The sequence below is a fragment of the Silurus aristotelis genome, assembly GCF_946808225.1.
Source record: "Silurus aristotelis genome assembly, chromosome: 15".
NCBI lineage: Eukaryota > Metazoa > Chordata > Actinopteri > Siluriformes > Siluridae > Silurus > Silurus aristotelis.
In genome coordinates, this window is record NC_139588.1 from 553,625 (window position 1) to 568,479 (window position 14,855).

A 14,855-nucleotide genomic window follows, 5' to 3' on the forward strand; every position below is an offset into this window, starting at 1 on the left:
CACGGTCAAAAATCCACTATAATCAACGGGTTTCTAAAGTCTGCACTACTGTGTGTTGAAGAGGGCAGCACGAGCTCAGCGGGGAATTTGCCTTCAGATGAACATGACCAGAGCGACAATGAAAACGATTCTGAGGGAACATCAGATGAAGCAATTCTGAGGCTGTTCAACTCCGACCCTGAAGAAGATGACTTCACTGGTTTCAGTTCACAGGAGGACCATTGACTTTACTGGTAGGCTCCTGTTTTGTTACAAGCCGTGTTACAGGCACTGTCTTTCGTTAAAGCCTGTGTTAAGTTGTTTAGTTTCAGTGTAGGCTTATAGACAGGTGCGGCTTATTTATGTTAAAAATATATCTTTTTTAAAATTCAGTGGGTGTGGCTTATACATGGGTGCGCTTTATAGTCCAGAAATTACGGTAGTTGATGCTTTTGTTACTTCTAGATTAGACTACTGTAACGCTTTACTGTCTGGGTGTGTGTGTAAGTGCAGAAATAAGCTTCAGTTAGTTCAGAATCCAGCAGCAAGAGTCCTCACTAGATCTAGGAAATATGACCACATCACCCCTGTTTTAATCAGTCTACACTGCTCCCAATCAAATCTCGCATTGATTATAAAATACTACTACTGACGTATAAAGCACTTAACGGTCTCACACCACAGTATCTGTGTGAACTTCTGTACCAGTATGATCCTCCACGCCTACTTAGATCAAAAGGTGCTGGTTATCTGTTGGTTCCTCAAATAATGAAGACTACAGCAGGGGGCAGATCTTTCTCTTATAAAGCCCCACAGTTATGGAACAGCCTTCCAATCAGTGTTCAGGACTCAGACACAGTCTCAGTGTTCAAGTCGAGGTTGAAAACACATTTATTCAGTCGAGTCTTTTATCAGTAGATTTTTTCTCAGGTAAAGGAGCAGATCTGGAGGGAGCATGGATATAGAGTGTTTGGTGAACTGGGATATTTGTATGCTGTCGTCCCCTCACATTCACACGTTCACTCAGGTTTATTGACGGTTTATGGTGAGTCGTTTCTTATCCCAGAGATCCCTCATGTCTGTGTTACCTTCTGCTTCTCCCTTTTAGTTATGCTGCCATAGTGAGTCTTGCCGGAGTCCAAACTGCACAGTGATATTAACTTTCATAATTTTCATCAACTTCCTGTCACCTCTCTCTCTCTCTCTCTCTCTCTCTCTCTCTCTCTCTCTCTCTCTCTCTCTCTCTCTCTCTCTCTCTCTCTCTCTCTCTCTCTCTCTCTCTCTCTCTCTCTCTCTCTCTCTCTCTCTCTCTCTATCTCTCTCTCTCTCCTGAGGTTCCAGTAACCACTGTTCCTGCTCCTCTCCCCTCTGTGGATCTTCCCACTTCATCCAGGTCTGCCTCTGGATAGTGTTCTCTTCTTGGAGGCCACTCTGTGCAGCTTGGGACGGTTTCTCATCAACACCTTGGGTGGTTCCATGAAATTCCGGAGTAAGAACAGGAGCTTTGAGGATGGATTTGGACTGTAGTTAAACAGAACCTTTATTTTAATATCCTTTACTTTTGTCACATTTTCCCAACATTTGATCATGTGGATTTTAATTCTTAGTTGAATTTAAATGATGTTCAACACTTTAATAACAGAAACAAAACACACACTATATTTAAACATGTAATTTGTATTAACTATTACAATAAAGATAGATATATTTTTGTACTTTATTATATGTATAACATGTGCTCACATGCTGAATCTAAACCTGCCCAGAGCTTTGCAGATATTTTGCTCTCCACTGCTGCTATTTCCTGTTCTTAATGAATTATTAAGGAAGTTGTGTATTAAGTGATTGATCTGTCGTTTGGCCTTTAGTTTTTCCTTCCATTTATTTCTCTCAGACTCCAGTTTCCTCCAGCAGAGCAACACATTCCTCCAGTCGCTCTCTGTCTCTCATCAAATGATCTCTCTCATCCTTTGCAGTCTTCTTCTCTTCTTCACAGTAAATCAGGGAATCCTGGAGATCCCTAGTGGTTTGGAGCTGTGAGGTGATCATCTCCTTCATATCTAGTTTGGCCTTCTTTTTTTCTTTCTCAAATGTATTTTGTTTAGATTCCAAAGTGGCCTCCAGCTGAGCAACACGTTCCTGCAGTTGTTTTTGTTCTCTTGCCCAGCTTTCTCTCTCACTTTCTACATTTTTCTCTTGTTCCTCATGGAGTTTCAGTGAAGACAGAAGCTTAGTGATGTTCTGGAGGTATGTGGCGTTTCTCTCATTTATCTCCTGTTTCCGGTCCTTTTGCTCAGAGGCCAAAGTAGCCTCCAGCTCTTGTACCATCTGTACCAGAATGTCTTTCTCTTCTGTCTCTGGTGTTCTCTTCTCCTTTATCAGATTAAGAAATGAATCCAAATCTGCTGCTACTTTCTCTATGTGTTTCAGTGCCTCCTTCTTTTCAGCAGCCTGTTTAGATTTCTTTTCTCTTATGCTTTAAAAAATCTCTTCCACTTCCATTCTTAACTTTATGTCTTGTTACTCACAGTAACTGATCAGAGAAATGAGAAATACTGACTGTTCTGACTTATACAGACTTGTCCTACTGTGACGTCACACAGTGAAGCCCCGCCCTTATTTTGCGACGTCACATCTGTGCTTTCCTGCGCATGTGCTGAATGTTGCAGAATCATAAATGACCAGTAGGTGGCAGTGTGATGTGTATTAGAGCTCACTGTCACAGCAGGTCATTAGAAGTAGTGGAGCTCTAATGACGTCATTAATAGCGAGGACAAGACACACAGCAGTTTGGGATTCTTTTATTGACTTTATTGATTAATTGATTTGGAGTACGATTGTGTTTCTGATCAAAGTAAGTTCATGTGTATGGAGTAAAAACAACCTGTACATTTCTCACTTCCAGACAGTATTATGAGATGTTCATCTGCTGGAAGTTCATGTTTAATGCTGCATGTTTTATAGGATTTATGAGCTGGAAGAAATGTTTCTATATTGGTTTTGTTTTAAACGACTGGTGCATTTTTAGCTTCTTTTTCCCCTCAACTGAAAGGAGGCAGAAGTTGGAAAACATTTTAATTGTGATTATTATAAAACCTGTATGTGAGTATTTTAGGCAAAATGCTGTTTATTGTATTTATTGTAAAACTTTATGCTTCAGATGAGTTTTATAAAAAACATTTTTACTTATAAAAAATAAAACGTCATTCTGAGTGAAACCAACGGTTTATTAAATGCATTATTCACTAAATAAACATCAATAAAACTGGATGATTTGTTTTTATTGAATGTAAAAATATTAATTTGAGGATAATTGAACTTAATGAATGGAATAGTTTTGGATTAAATGAAGACTTTACTGAACTAAACAGCACTGAATTCTCCTTTAAATCAACTAAAGTTTACTGAATTAAATACTGTTACTTATATGAAAATAAACCCGGTTTCTTGAACCCTGTTCGGTTTCAGCCCCACTTTTGGGCCTCACAGCTGAAAATGACCTTCCTGACTTTCAATGGTAAAAGTTTCTGACAACAGTGTGCTACATACACAATTTACATCTCTTTTAAAAAAACACACTTTGGGCTTTACATCATCCAAAGATGCTGAAATTCCTTAATGAAAAATTGTGTACGTCATAAAACATTTAATTTTTAAAATATATAAATACATGAATTCAGTCCTGAAACAATCCAGAATAGTGACGGGTTAAAAGTCACATGTGTAATGAGTTTATATTTCAGCTTTGAAGAAAATACAATAAAAAGGAGATTCCTATAAACATTATTCTGAGACTGTGTGTAGTCCTTTTCTCCCTCCGTCTGTTTGAGGAAAAGCAGCCTGATAACCAAATGTACTGGGAATAATAACATTCACACAATAAGCATAAGACTGGTATTTGAACATTAGAAAAACAGTAGAAGAAGAAAGTCATGAAAATAAAAGTAGCACAATGCTTCCTTCAGTGCCTCTGTGAATGATGGAGCACATCTGGACCTTCCTTTTATCCTTCCATTCTACAAACAGCACATCCTCTTCTCTCAGCCAGTGATGAGGCCTCGAGGAGCTTTTTTCAGAAGCTTGTTGGTGATGGTTTGAGGGTTTGTGGACTGAAATTTCCCACATGCTCAGATGTTCTTTTTTAGGAGATCTCTAAACAGTGCTGGACTTGTGTAGAAGTCGTCAACGAACAGTTTGTAGCCCGTTCCCAACATCTTCTCATCAACAAGTGCCATGACAGATGGGCTACAGACTGGCTGGGGTGTGAAATCCTGATTCCACCTCTCTTCAGGTGTGTTGGGGGATACAACCAGTGAAGACTGGGATTTTCTGTCTCTCACTCTTACTGGTAGAGCTGAAACAGGTGCTGAGTTTGGAGACTGCTTGAACCTCTTTTCTGGTTGATGGCTGGTGTGTGGAACCCACTTCTCCTCAGAAGATTCAACTAAATGTCTGTTGGAGCTGCTTTCATGGGCCCTCAACTGCTCAGTTGTATGAATGAGATAATTATAACTTATAACATAGGAAATTGTTCATTTAGTTATAATTGTTCCTATAAAACTTCATTATAATGAACGTAATATCTAATAATGTTAGTAATAACAATAATAATAAATCTGATAATAATGTTAGCAACAGTGTTCTTTTAATTGAGTCTGAATCGAAAGATTCACTGGTAAATGACTCGATTCCACAATTCTAGAAAAATCTGTAACATAAAACATTCTGTCTCCTTAAAAATATTTCTTTCTGCAGTCTCACTCAAGAAAAGAAACTTTTGTTCTGTTTGTACAAAACCAGCAGCTGGTCAGAAAGTTCCTTCTCTGTTCCTGGGTTAGTTTGAGGGGTTCACCTCAGTCAGCTTCGTCTCCGTGGTTTCGCTCGTCATCTTACATCATCGTCTCATTGTAATGAACGGTGTTCCAGCATGAAAAACCCCTGACCTGCATATATACAGACATTAATCAGTTCCCAAACATCTCAACATTCACTGTTTCTAGTTCAATAACAGAACAAATAGCATTCGTACAGTTCAGAGTCTGATTTGAGGTTTGATCAAGTTTTCATTGGATTCTAACATGTTTGATTGAGTTCTTGCATGTAGATGATACTTTTAATACATTTAATACTAACTTCATGCAGGTTCTCACCATAAAGACTGGATTTTATTTTATTAAATCTGTACTCGTTATTTCTACATTATTTATTACATTCATTTTAATCAGCTTCATTTAACTTCTGTTTCATTTATTTATATCACAAAAATGCATCTCAAAAATTATACATGCAAAACAGTAAACAGTTTAAGTTTAAGACAGTTTAATATTATTAAGAAAAATATGTTGCTTTGTAAAAGATCAACATCACATATAACTAGACAACAAAACCCCATTAATAATATTTGTACAGAATTAAGTAAAAAGAAAGTCGTGACAGGGCCACTAGAGGGCAGTGTGAGATTTCATATATGTGTAAATCTGCATATAATAAAAATAAAGATTATTATTATAAAATCATAAATATGATTAAATGTAGACCTTTAGGTACTGAAGCACCTCAGTGCAATAAAGTATTACATTCTAAAGTCCAGCAAACTCGACATGGGAGTCAATTCCTTGTAGCATTTTCTTGAACTTGGTTTGCAGGAGAAAATCTGGTTTTGTTGAAATAACAGGTTAACAGATAATAACTGGATAAATAACTAATGAATAAATGCTTCATCCTGCTCATTAACATGCAAACTGATGATGAGTTCTATCACCTGCTGTATGAACCTGAACAGAATCCACATTGTATTTCTAGTTGGAGATGCTGAGATTCTCTTTTTATTGAAATCTTTTGATTAAAACAGCAGGATGAGTTACTAAAGCTGAGCTTTTTCTCTCATTGAGACGTGAATTCTGTAGAACTGCTACTGCAATTTTTACATGAGATGCAATAAAATCGTCCACCTACAGAACCTACAGAAACCCAGCATGACTTCCTGTAACTCAGCGTAACTTCCACGGAGGAGTCTCCCCCGTGTGGGTGGAGGAGGAACTGCTACAGTTTAGAGGCTGATTTAAGGTCAGAGCAAGTTGAGGTGTAACATGTAAATGGTACATTTAATAAATTTAGTACCACCTTCATGCAGGTTCTCAGCATAAATAGTGAATGAACCACATCTGACTCGAAAAGACCGGTGTCCAAATACCTTTGACCCCACAGTGTGTATCAGTTGAAAAGCAGCAGCTTCAGATCAGTCGCTTTTCCACACTGAGGTTAAGGCCACATCTTGAAAATACACGATTAAGCAGCCGCACTTTGTGTTGCGCGTCTAATCGTACACGTACGGTACGGGTGCTGGGAGCGGTCAAAATACATGTAAAGACGCTTCAGAACGGCGTTTCCGTTAAGAAACAGAAAAATCAGTGCATTTTATTCACCATATTCAAACCATATTCTTTTTTAGGTTTGCTCAAACTTTCAAATCATTTTTATTTAGAGTCTCCCTGTTTATTATATTCTTATTTAAAATTTTAATTCATTTTACTGTGGAGTTTTGGAGAAAAGTAAAGGCAAAATCACTCTAAGCATCAGTGCATCTTCAATCATGTCACATATTCAAACATTTACTGGACTTTGGTTTGACAAGTAGTTCTGGAAATCTAACCAGATTTTTTTATGAAATCAACACAACTGCAAAATTCAAACTCTCAGCATTTATTTTTTAAACAGATACACTGCATCCAAAAACACAGACATGAAGAAACCTCTTACAAAGCTATAAAAACACTCGACAAGAAAAACCTTCACATATACACAGCTCACACAAACAGCCACAAACTTCTGTATGCACAGACCCACATCCTCCAGCCAAAATAGTACAAATAACTCTCCTTGTCATCAGATATATTCATTGCAAGAACAAGTGTACATGAATAATTCACAATAAGCCGTGTTAAACTTTACATTCAACTGTTCAAAAACTGTCTTCAATTCCAATCATAGTAAAAAACAAGGAAAGAGGAAGCAGTACAAGCGAACAAGAAAAGTCAGTTTGAACAGATTTCAAGAATCCCAATTTCCCACTTAAAACAATGAGATCTAAAAACAACAATGCTCTTACACTTTAAACCAGTACAACCATTAAACAGTAGCAAAATGGAAAAAAGGATTTGTGTGTTTTCTGTCTTATCGCAGCAACTTGGTATTCAAAGAGTCTGATCCAACTCCAATAAACAGCTGCTGTATCACTTCAAAAGGGAATTTTAGTTCCTTTGTGTAGTGAAGATGTAATGCATACACCAGGCCCATCAGGTTCAGAAAAGCATTAGGTATATCAGTCAGGTGACGCATTACCACTTCTTCCTCAATCACCAGGGCAACGTCATTGTAGAATGCTGGGAGAGGTTCCATCACATTTTCCACCACCACAAGAATTCCAATCACCACACCCTGGATCACATCCTCTTAACGGTCACTGGGCTTTATAGAATGTAAACAAAACAAGGTATTATTACTTAAAAGCAATTACACAAATATAGTCCCAGTCCCCTGCAAATTGAGAGATCTAATGTTTCATTTTCCCTGGTTTTGCCTTCCATGTATTAGCTTACCTCGCATATCTTCATGAATTTTGAAGGAGTCTCTCGCATGTACCATGGCAGATGCAGCAATGCTGCTGTCCTCATCTTTTGCTTTGTTGTCTGTAAAATATAATAGTTAAAGTACCAGGTTTATTCTTTCAATCCTTTGTTTTTCTTTATCATTTCTCCCCCTCCCTCATTCTTTGATGCTTTTGAAAAAATGTAAACTTTTTTTAAATTTGCATATTTACACTTGTATACTTTTATTGTAAATAAATTGACAATGATGTGTGCAACAACATTTGCTTGTAAATTTTTTTTTTTAGACAAAATAAGATTTCATAGTGGATGTAACACGCTCATGCCACTTAATTCAGGGGTGTCTAATCCTGCTGGATAGGTTACCAAAGATATTATCATTTACTCATCAACATGCCACTCCAAACATTCATTCAATAAAATGAAAATGAATAGTGGCTAGGCTGTTCAGCTCTAAAAAGCAAAGAATTCTGTTAAAGTAGTGGATCACTCATGTTACCATTTTTTAACATTTTTTTAAAGATAACTTTGTGTAATAAACCGATCATATCAGTTTTTATGTTACCATGACATAATACATCAAACCTCAGTTGTTCTTGTGTCACAACATTTGATCAAAAGAACCAATGAGGTTTGATATTAATCTAGTAGCGAATACAAACTTTATTCTAAACAAAGACTGAACTTTTTATGTTTTCATCATACAAAGAGAATGTATGTTTACAATGTTTACTAAATGTGCATACACAATCTTTATAGATGCATGGGAGTGGACAGTGACTTGCCTGATGGCAGTGTCTCAGCTTGTAATGTGTGATTAGGGCACGCTGGTTGGATGAGGAAAATCTACAAATCTTGCAACACCACCTCATTGATATGGAGTTGTGCTTCCACTCTACTTGCACTGTACTGATCCTACAAATAAAAAAAACAATAAACTCCATCAAAGTACACATACACGTTAAACACAGAAATATTCACTGAACATCTTACTTACCAAATACAATGAGGATAAAAGTATAAACTTCTATGACTGGGTGATACATTGAATATTATAGTGATGATATTGCTGGCATTATGAAATTAAGCGACGCTGTAAATAAAGCTTTTATTAGCTGAAAATGTTTCTACAGTTCATGATTCTTCAGGGCTTCATAGATAACACAAATGACAAAAGTTTAATGATGTGATTATTAAACTACAAAAAGTTGTGATGTTACATTAATGCAAGATCAACACGCAAGTTAGCTATACAGAAGACACCGTTTGCACGTGCTCAGGTGTATGTCTGTTTCTTAAACGATTAGTCGTTAATTTTTAAATACATTTTTTTACAAATAATTGACTGAGCGTTTAAGAAACATAAGTCAATCAAGCATTTTGATCAATCAAGCACGAATCATCACGTCCAGAGTCATCACTGTTACACAATCAGTCATTTTCCGCAAACCGGTTCTTTCGGACAGTTCGTTTTAATGAACCGATTAAAAAAACGGTTCACCAGTTCTTTTACATCCTCAAGTAATGAAGTTGTTTTTATCGTCCCATGAAAATACAATTAAAGACATTTAAATAAACAAATGTGTAATCATAGTGTTCTGATGGGCAAACAGATTTTTTTCTTATAGTCTTATAAATTAAACTAGTCTCCATTACCTTTTTACAGAGACGAGGATTAAGCTCATAAAGCTTAAACTAGAACATGCTCAACACAACAGGTCTCACTTCAGTGAACTGTATTCAGTATTAATGAAGTTCGCAACATGTGATTGACTAGGTTGAGCGCTAACGAAACAAGTCTAAATTAACATTAATGAAAATATGCTTACTCTACATTATTTGCAGTGAATAAAGTTCATCTGTAATCGCGAGCTCCTTCATCTTTTCTGGCATGATCAGCAACTTCAAGTGCAGAAAATGGCGGATGGTGCCTCTGTCTCAACTTCGTTAAAATAGTACGGTTTAATGACGTAGAGTTTCTGGCACATGCACATTACAGAGAAAATTTATAGAACTTATGTTTTATTGTTATATGAACTTGTTATTTAAAGTTTTCCATTTCCCATCAAGTCGAGGTTGTTAGAACTCATCCAGTTGTGTAGTGAAGAACTGCAAGTTGACAGGACATGATTTTACTTGTTCACCTGACTAAAACTCTTAATCATTTTTACAGTGTATGACTTTCCTCTGACCTCTGGTATAACTGTTATTAATTTACTCTGATCTCTGGTATAACTGCTATTAATTTACTCTGACCTCTGGTATAACTGCTATTATTAATTTACTCTGACCTCTGGTATAACTGTTATTAATAATTTACTCTGATATCTGGTATACCCCTGGTGGTCTAGTGGTTCAGATGCAGCGCTCATACCGCTGCGACCCGGGTTCGATCCCCGGTCAGGGAACCAACCCCAGCCACTTTCAGTGCCGGTCCCAAGCCCGGATAAATTGGGAAGGGTTGCGTTAGGAAGGGCATCCAGCGTAAAACGTGCGCCAAATCAAAAACGACCGGCGGATCCGCTGTGGCGACCCCTAACGGGAGACGCCGAAAGAAATTTGACCCTGATATCTGGTATACCTGCTATTTACTTTGAGCTCTGGTATAACTGCTATTAATTTACTCTGGCCTCTGGTATAACTGTTATTAATAATTTACTCTGATATCTGGTATACCCCCGGTGGTCTAGTGGTTCAGATGCAGCGCTCATACCGCTGCGACCCAGGTTCAATCCCCGGTCAGAGAACCAACCCCAGCCACTTTCAGTGCCGGTCCCAAGCCCGGATAAATTGGGAAGGGTTGCGTTAGGAAGGGCATCCAGCATAAAACGTGCGCCAAATCAAAAATGTGCGGAGGATCCGCTGTGGCGACCCCTAACGGGAGACGCCGAAAGAAATTTGACCCTGATATCTGGTATACCTGCTATTTACTTTGAGCTCTGGTATAACTGCTATTAATTTACTCTGACCTCTGGTGTAACTGTTATTAATTTACACTGAGCTCTGGTATAACTGTTATTAATTTACTCTGACCTCTGGTATAACTGTTATTAATTTACTCTGATATTAATTTAATCTGATCTCTGGTATAACTGCTATTGATTTACTCTGATATTAATGTAATCTGACTTCTGGTTTAACTGCTATTAATTTACTCTGATGTCTGGTATAACTGCTATTCATTTACTCTGACCTCTGGTACAACTGTTATTAATTTACTCTGACCTCTGGTATAACTGCTATTAATTTACTCTGACCTCTGATATAACTGTTATTAATTTACACTGATCTCTGGTATAACTGTTATTAATTTACACTGATCTCTGGTATAACTGTTATTAATTTACACTGAGCTCTGGTATAACTGCTATTATTAATTTACTCTGATCTCTGGTATAACTGCTATTAATTCATTCTGATCTCTGCTATAACTGCTATTAATTTACTCTGACCTCTGGTATAACTGATATAAATTTAATCTGGTCTCTGGTATAACTGCTATTAATTTACTCTGACCTCTGCTATAACTGCTATTAATTTACTCTGACCTCTGGTATAACTGTTATTCATTTACAATGACCTCTGGTATAACTGCTATTATTAATTTACTCTGATCTCTGGTATAACTGCTATTAATAATTTACTCTGACCTCTGGTATAACTGCTATTAATTTACTCTGACCTCTGGTATAACTGCTATTAATTTACTCTGATCTCTGGTATAACTGCTATTAATAATTTACTCTGACCTCTGGTATAACTGCTATTAATTTACTCTGACCTCTGGTATAACTGCTATTAATTTACTCTGACCTCTGGTATAACTGCTATTAATTTACTCTGATCTCTGGTATAACTGTTATTATTAATTTACACTGATCTCTGGTATAACTGCTATTATTAATTTACTCTGATCTGTGGTATAACTGTTATTAATTTACTCTGACCTCTGGTATAACTGTTATTAATTTACTCTGACCTCTGGTATAACAGCTATTATTAATTTACTCTGATCTCTGGTATAACTGTTATTAATTTACTCTGACCTCTGGTATAACTGCTGATAATTTACTCTGACCTCTGGTATACCTGCTATTTGCTCTGACCTCTGGTATAACTGCTGATAATTTACTCTGACCTCTGGTATACCTGCTATTTGCTCTGACCTCTGGTATAACTGCTATTAATTTACTCTGAGCTCTGGTATAACTGCTGATAATTTACTCTGACCTCTGGTATAACTGCTATTATTAATTTACTCTGACCTCTGGTATAACTGCTATTATTAATTTACTCTGACCTCTGGTATAACTGCTATTAATTTACTCTGACCTCTGGTATAACTGCTATTAATTTACTCTGAGCTCTGGTATAACTGCTGATAATTTACTCTGACCTCTGGTATACCTGCTATTTGCTCTGACCTCTGGTATAACTGTTATTAATTTACTCTGATCTTTGGTATAACTGCTATTATTAATTTACTCTGACCTCTGGTATAACTGTTATTAATAATTTACTCTGACCTCTGGTATAACTGCTATTTACTCTGACCTCTGGTATAACTGCTATTTACTCTGAACTGTTATTATTAATTTAATCTGTTCTCTGGTATAACTGGTATTAATTTTCTCTGACCTCTGGTATAACTGCTATTTGCTCTGACCTCTGGTATAACTGTTATTAATTTATTTTGACCTCTGGTATAACTGTTATTAATTTATTCTGACCTTTGGTATAACTGCTATTATTAATTTAATCTGACCTCTGGTATAGCTGCTATTAATTTACTCTGACCTCTCGTATAACTGCTATTAATTTACTCTGACCTCTGGTATAACTGTTATTGATTTACTCTGCTAATAATTTACTCTGGTCTCTGGTATAACTGCTATTAATTTAATTTGATCACTGGTATAACTGCTATTAATTTACTCTGACCTCTTGTATAACTGCTATTATTAATTTACTCTGATCTCTGGTATAACTGCTATTAATTTACTCTGACCTCTGGTATAACTGTTATTAATTTACTCTGACATCTGGTATAACTGCTATTAATAATTTTCTCTGATCTCTGGTATAACTGTTATTAATTTTCTATGATCTCTGGTATAACTGCTATTAATAATTTTCTCTGACCTCTGGTATAACTGCTATTAATAATTTTCTCTGATCTCTGGTATAACTGCTATTAATTTACAATGGGCTCTGGTATAACTGCTATTAATTTACTCTGACCTCTTGTATAACTGCTATTAATTTACTCTGACCTCTGGTATAACTGTTAATTATTTACTCTGACCTCTGGTATAACTGCTATTATTAATTTACTCTGATCTCTGGTATAACTGCTATTATTAATTTACTCTGATCTCTGGTATAACTGCTATTATTAATTTACTCTGACCTCTGGTATAACTGCTATTTACTCTGACCTCTGGTATAACAGCTATTACTTTACTCTGACCTCTGGTATAACTGCTATTGATTTACTCTGACCTCTGGTATAACTGCCATAACTTTAACTTTACCCTGACCACTGGTATAACTGCTATTAATTTACTCTGACCTCTGGTATAACTGCTATTATTAATTTACTCTGACCTCTGGTATAACTGCTATTATTAATTTACTCTGTCCTCTGGTATAACTGTTCTTAATAATTTACTCTGACCTCTGGTATAACTGCTATTAATTTACTCTGTCCTCTGGTATAACTGCTATTTACTCTGACCTCTGGTACAACTGTTATTAATTTACTTTGACCTCTGGTATAACTGCTATTATTAATTTAGTCTGATCTCTGGTATAACTGCTATTATTAATTTACTCTGATCTCTGGTATAACTGCTATTATTAATTTACTCTGACCTCTGGTATAACTGCTATTATTAATTTAGTCTGATCTCTGGTATAACTGCTATTATTAATTTACTCTGATCTCTGTTATAACTGCTATTAATTTACTCTGACCTCTGGTATAACTGCTATTAATAATTTACACTGACCTCTGGTATAACTGCTATTATTAATTTACTCTGACCTCTGGTATAACTGCTATAATTAATTTTCTCTGACCTCTGGTATAACTGCTATTAATTTACTCTGACCTCTGGTATAACTGCTATTATTAAATTACTCTGACCTCTGGTATAACTGCTATTAATTTACTCTGATCTCTGGTATAACTGCTATTATTAATTTACTCTGATCTCTGGTATAACTGCTATTAATTTACTCTGATCTCTGGTATAACTGCTATTAATTTACTCTGACGTCCAGTATAACTGTTATTAATTTACTCTGATGTCCAGTATAACTGCTATTTACTCTGACCTCTGGTACAACTGTTATTAATTTACTCTGACCTCTGGTATAACTGCTATTAATTTACTCTGTCCTCTGGTATAACTGTTATTAATTTACTCTGGTCTCTGGTATAATTGCTATTAATTTACTTTGACCTCTGGTATAACTGCTATTATTTACTCTGACCTCTGGTATACCTGCTATTAATTTACTCTGACGTCCGGTATAACTGCTCTTATTAATTTACTCTGATCTCTGGTATAACTGCTATTAATAATTTACTCTGACCTCTGGTATAACTGCTATTAATTTACTCTGACCTCTCGTATAACTGCTATTATTAATTTACTCTGACCTCTGGTATAACTGCTATTAATTTACTCTGACCTCTGGTATAACTGTTATTAATTTACTCTGACCTCTGGTATAACTGCTATTATTAATTTAATCTGACCTCTGGTGCAACTGCTAATAATTTACTCTGCTATTAATTTACTCTGATCTCTGGTATAACTGCTATTAATGTACTCTGACCTCTGGTATAACTGTTATTAATTTACACTGAGCTCTGGTATAACTGTTATTAATTTACTCTGACCTCTGGTATAACTGTTTTTAATTTACACTGAGCTCTGGTATAACTGCTATTAATAATTTTCTCTGATCTCTGGTATAACTGCTATTATTAATTTACTCTGACATCTGGTATAACTGCTATTAATAATTTACACTGACCTCTGGTATAACTGCTATTATTAATTTACTCTGATCTCTGGTATAACTGCTATTATTAATTTACTCTGACCTCTGGTATAACTGCTATTATTAATTTACTCTGACCTCTGGTATAACTGTTATTAATTTACTCTGACCTCTGGTATAACTGCTATTAATAATTTTCTCTGATCTCTGGTATAACTTTTATTAATTTTTTTCTGATCTCTGGTATAACTGCTA

At 35.9% G+C, this 14,855-nt stretch overlaps 1 protein-coding gene and 1 long non-coding RNA gene across 10 annotated transcripts in view; both read right to left on the reverse strand.

Annotated features, from left to right (window-relative positions):
- LOC310738056 (uncharacterized protein) overlaps positions 1 to 14,855 on the reverse strand; it is a 491,148-nt gene that overhangs the window by 293,886 nt on the left and 182,407 nt on the right. The gene's annotated exons all lie outside the window — the stretch shown is intronic.
- On the reverse strand, positions 7,019 to 8,870 carry LOC310738321. The gene is made up of 3 exons (XR_014537039.1): positions 8,372 to 8,870; positions 7,578 to 7,667; positions 7,019 to 7,446 (listed from the first exon to the last, which is right to left on the reverse strand). It is a non-coding gene; the product is annotated as an uncharacterized lncRNA (long non-coding RNA).